Source organism: Bufo bufo, chromosome 6 (genome assembly GCF_905171765.1).
Source record: "Bufo bufo chromosome 6, aBufBuf1.1, whole genome shotgun sequence".
Lineage (NCBI taxonomy): Eukaryota > Metazoa > Chordata > Amphibia > Anura > Bufonidae > Bufo > Bufo bufo.
In genome coordinates this window covers 405,510,973-405,516,972 of record NC_053394.1, presented here as the reverse complement: position 1 = coordinate 405,516,972, position 6,000 = coordinate 405,510,973, and positions in this window count along the sequence as shown.

Below are 6,000 nucleotides of genomic sequence, written 5' to 3'. Positions count from 1 at the left end.
GATCTGAACTTTTCATTGATACCATTGGGGTGTGTATGACTTTTTGATCACTTCTCATTTAATTTTTTGTAGAAAATGAAGAGACCAAAAACGGAGAATCAGCCATTTAAATGTTTTTTTCCGTTTTGCTGTTTGCCGTATGGGCAATATATTTTTATACTATGGGAGTTTTCGCACATCCCGACACCCATGATGTGATTTTTAATTTTTTTACACTTTTTTATAGTTCCCATAGGGAACTATAACAATCAATCATCTAATTGCTATTATCATATATTCCAATGCACCTGTATTGGAATCTATGATGATTTTACTAGTTTCCTATGGAGCCCTATTATAGGAAATACTATGCAGCAGCCTTGTGTCATTCATACATGCTCCGGCTCCTCCGATCGCCACACAGGGGAGCCGGAGCACCACCGAAAGTCCGCACTTTCGGTTTCAGCGCACTCAGATGCCGTGGCCAGGATTGACCACGTCATCAGAGGGGTTAAATGTCTGCGATCGGCATTACTGCCAGTTGCGGACATGAGCCGCGGGTGTCTGCTAAAAGACTGCTATGGCGTCCGCAGTGGGCAGGAGTGGGCGCTATCTTTAAACACCCGCCCAGCGCCGTATATGTATGGCGCTGGGCGTAAAGGGGTTAATGAGAGCATTCTAGAAGGGAATTACTATTGGTGGGAATTTGAGGAGCACTATTACTATGGGGGGAACTATCTGTATGCCACTCATTTTTCTTCAAGATATTATTTGGAGGTATTGGGGAGCACAGCAAGCAGCAGGATAACACTGTTGTGACTCCAGGTTGGGGGATGATGATAGAAAAGTGAGGAACCTAATATATCTGTGTGTCAAACTCTGCAGAGACGAGGCGCGGCTGAAAGAAGTTGTCCGGACCGAATGGAGAAGATGATAAGTTCTACATCAGAGAAAACGTCACCTGGGAGGCCCTGGATGTGAAAGGTATGTGCTGCTGTATAGCAAATACAGTAAAATGTGTGTGTGGGGGGGAGGGTCGAATTGGGCCATATTCATTGGGGCTTGGGCCACGGATCTTTTTAGAGCCTAGCAATGCCCCTGCCCAATACATTTTATCACCAGATTTCTGGGACTATACGGCAGATTTTTTGGGAGAAAATTTCTGCAACAGAAAATTAGACCGACCGCTGACAGTGTATGTGTGTTCTGTATCACTGGCGCGCTCACTAACTAATGAGCCACTGATTGGGGAATATCGAGCAGATCGAGCAGTGTGGAGATATTAGGGAGACAGACCAATAAATATATTGTATATAAGATCACTTATAACGATGTATAAGAGGGAGCGTCTTCAGTGTTCAGTACTATGCTGTGCAGAACACTTTAGGGACAAATGTAGAGGCAGTTTTGTAAAGAGAAGATATAAAATCACCAAATAAAGTATATTGTAAAAATAATCACAACACTTCCCCTACAAGTAAAAAAAAAATTGAATGAAGTTACACTACAAGCTAGAGATGAGTTGACCAATTGAGATTGGGTTGACCAATGCTCCTGCGGTTTTCCAGCATCTTGTGAACATTTTTCATTACCTGGTGGTGAGGTTTGTAGAATTGTATTTCGATGACATACTAGTTTATTCTCCAGGAGATACATCAGGATAACGTTAGACAGGTGTTACAGATCCGAAGAGATAATAAATTGTACGCAAAATTAGAGAAGTGTGTTTTTGCTGTACATGAGGTGCAATTTTTGGGATACCTGTTGTCGTCTTCGAGTTTTCAAATGGATCCGGAAAAAGTCCATGCTGTATTAGACTGGAATCGACCTGAAAATCTGAAGGCTCTTATGCGGTTTTTGGGGTTCACCAATTATTACCGAAAATGTATTCAGAACTATTCGACAATAGTAAAACCCTTCACTGACATGACTAAGAAAGGGACGGATTTCTCAGTGTGGTCTGAATCAGCGTTGCAAGCTTTTTCTGCGGTTAAGGAGTGCTTCTCTTCTGCCCCTATATTGGTGCAGCCAATGATGTATCATGTATCATAATAATGTGATGTATCACAAACTTTCATTGTGGAAGTGGACGTGTCCGAGGTGGGAGTAGGAGCAGTTTTATCGCAAGGCCTGTCACTTGGTAAATGGCGTCCATGTGCCTTTTTCTCTAAAAACTCTCTTCCGCAGAGAGAAATTACGATGTGGGTAACAGAAAGTTACTGGCTATTAAGTTGGCTTTCGAGGAATGGTGTCATTGTTTGGAAGGGGCGATTCATCCGATCACGGTGTTCACAGATCACAAAAACCTAGCTTACCTGAAGTCAGCTAAACAATTGAACACAAGGCAGGCCAGATGGTTTTTGTTTTTCACCAGATTCAATTTCACTGTCAGTTATTGTCCTGGGGTTAAGAACGTCAAGGCAGATTCCTTGCCACGCAGTTTTCCTGGAGGTGGTGATTTTGAAAATCCGAGTCCTATTCTATCGGACAGGGTAGTGATATCCGCCCTATACCCTGACCGAGAGGTGAAGGTGTTAGAGGCCCAGGGAGACGCACCGGATCCTTGCCCCTCTGGGAAATTGTTTGTGCCATCGGAATTGCGCTACAAGGTGTTTGAGGAACATCACTGTACGGTGCTTACAAGACACCCTGGGAGGAGATCTACTGCCAACCTCATCTCTTGTAGATTCTGGTGGCCGGAGTTGCATAAGTGTGTTGAGGACTATGTGTCGGCCTGTAGTGTCTGTGCACACATACTCGGCCTTCTGGATCCCTTCTTTTGTTGCCTATCCCATCCAGACCATGGACTCATTTATCTATGAATTTTATCACTGATCTGCCTAATTTGTTAGGAAAGACAGTTATTTTGGTGGTGGTTGATCGTTTCAGTAAAATGGTGCACTTTATAGCGTTGTCTGGCCTACCTAATGCTAAAACACTTGCTCAAGTGTTTGTTGATAACATTGTGAAACTCCATGGCATTCCCTCTGATGTGGTTTCGGATCGTGGGACTCAGTTTGTGTCCAGATTCTGGAAGGTGTTCCGTACTCGGCTGGGGACGGAGTGCACTAATCAGAGCCTAGAGACTTACTTAAGATGTTTTGTCTCTGAGAACCAGGAGCAGTTGTCCTCGTTTTTGTCTTTGGCAGAGTTTGCCATAAATAATCGTAGATAGGAGTCCACTGGTACAGTGCTGCCAATATTTATTCATACCCCAGGCAAATTTTGACATAAAGTTACTTTTATTCAACCAGCAAGTAACGGGAAATGACATAGGTGTCTCCCAAAAGATAACAAGACGATGTACAACAGGCATTATTGTGGGAAAAAAAACATTTCTCAGCTTTTATTTACATTTTAACAAAAAGTGTCCAGTCCAAAATTATTCATACCCTTCTCAATAATCAATAGAAAAGCCTTTATTGGCTATTACAGCAATCAAACGCTTCCTATAATTGCAGACCAGCTTTTTGCATGTCTCCACAGGTATTTTTGCCCATTCATCTTTAGCAATGAGCTCCAAATCTTTCAGGTTGGAGGGTCTTCTTGCCACCACCCTGATCTTTAGCTCCCTCCACAGATTCTCAATTGGATTCAAGAGGCTGGGCCACTCCAAAACATTAATGTTGATGTCTGATAACCATTTATTCACCACTTTTGCTGTGTGTTTTGGGTCATGCTGAAATGTCCACTGGTGCCCAAGGCCAAGTTTCTCTGCAGACTGCCTGATGTAGTTGAGAATCCTCATGTATTGCTCTTTTTTCATGGTGCTGTTTACTGTGATTAGGTTCCCTGGTCCATTGGCTGAAAAACACCCCCAAAGCATTAGGTTCCCACCACCATGTTTGACAGTGGGGGATGGTGTTCTTTGGGTTGAAGGCTTCTCCTTGTTTACGCCAAATGAAGGAAACATCATTGTGACCAAACAATTAAATATTTGTTTCATCTGACCATAACACAGAAGACCAGAAGTCTTCTTCTTTGTCCAGATGAGCTTTTGCAAATGCCAAGCAAGCTTTTGTGTGCCTTATCTGGAAAAGGTGCGTCCTCCTTGGTCGGCATCCTTGGAACCCAGCAGTGTGCAGTGTCCATCGGATTGTCTGCCTTGAGACATTGCCACCAGCAGAGCCCAGATTCACCAGGATGGCCTTGGTGGTGATCCTTGGATTCTTTTTCCCCTCTCTAACTATCCTCCTGGCTATCACAGGTGTCACTTTTGGCTTCCGACCACGTCCTCTGAGATTTTCCACAGTGCGGTACATCTTGTATTTTTTAATAATACTTTGCACTGTAGCCACTGGAACTTGAAAACATTTAGAAATGGCCTTGTAGCCCTTTCCTGACTTGTGAGCAGCCACAATGCGCAGCAGCAGGTCCTCACTGAGCTCCTTTGTCTTAGCCATGACTGTCCACAAACCAACTGCAGAGAGCTGCTGTGTTTCACCTGTTGAGTTGATTAAAACAGCTGTTCCCAATTAATCAGGGTAATTAGGATGCTTTAGAACAGCTTGGACTATTTGGAATGGTATAGAACTTTTGATTTTCCCACAGACTGTGATAGTTTGTGAAGGGTATGAATAAATTTGGACTGGACACTCTTTGCTCAAATGTAAATAAAAGCTGAGAAATGTTTCTTTTTCACAATAATGCCTCTTGTACATCGACTTTTGGGAGACACCTATGTCATTTCCCGTCAAAAAATTACTAGCTGGTTGAATAAAAGTAACTTTAAGTCAAAATTTGCCAGGGGTATGCATAATTATGGGCAGCACTGTAAGTCGCAGTTTTTTGGGGCATATGGGTTTCACCCACAGTTTGGCACTTTTTTCTGGTTCAGATACTTCTGGTATTCCTGAGGAGGAACGTATAAACGTGTGGCTGACAGGAAACGTATGAAGAGTCCAGATCTAAGAGTGGGTGATTTGGTGTGGCTGTCCACAAGAAACATTAAAGGGGTTCTGCACTTTCATTTAACTGATGATCTATCCTCTGGATAGATCATCAGCTTCTGATCGGCGGGGGTCAGACACCCAGGACCCCCGCCGATCAGCTGTTTGAGAAGGCAGCAGCGCTCCAGCAGCGCCGCGGCCTTCTCACTGTTTACCGCCGGGCCGCCGGCCCACTGACGTCACGACTAGTATCAACTAGCGTGGGCGGAGCTAAGCTCTGTTCACTTGAATGGAGCTTAGCCGCGCCCACGCTAGTTGATACTAGTCGTGACATCAGTGGGCCGGCGGCCCGGCGGTAAACAGTGAGAAGGCCGCGGCGCTGCTGGAGCGCCGCTGCCTTCTCAAACAGCTGATCGGCGGGGGTCCTGGGTGTCGGACCCCGGCCGATCAGAAGCTGATGATCTATCCAGAGGATAGATCATCAGTTAAATGAAAGTGCAGAACCCCTTTAAGCTGAAGGTACCTCCTTGAAAGTTGGGTCCAAGGTTTATTGGTCCATATAAGATCACGGCCATTATTAATCCTGTAGCTTTTCGTCTTAAACTTCCTCAGGTTTTGAAAATACATAATGTGTTTCATAAATCTTTGTGAACCTTTGTAGCCGTCTTCCTTGCCACCCGCTCCTGTCATGGTGTACGGTAGTTTGGCCCAAGATCGCCCAAATAATTGACTCTCGAGCTCTCCGTAGGTCTCTTCAGTATCTTGTTCACTGGAAGGGTTATGGACCTGAGGAGAGGATGTGGGTACCGGCATCTGACATGAATGCTAGTTGTTTAGCGAAAGCTTTTCACAGATCTCACCCGGATAAGGTCGGTCCTGGGTGCCCGGAGGTCACTCATCGAAGGTAGGGGGGGCTACTGTCACGGACATTCTGAGACATACGGACGTACCCGTGACAGTGAGCGGCAGGAGATCTTTGAGACTGGCAACACATGGTTTTGTTTGACATGTTTACCTTGTGAATCAATAGGCGTCTGTGTGGTCTCTGGTACTGGCCACACCCTTAACTTCCAGGTGTTGCTATTGTGGTCATTTAAGCTTCCCTATTTATAGATGTCTCCCACAATGCTGT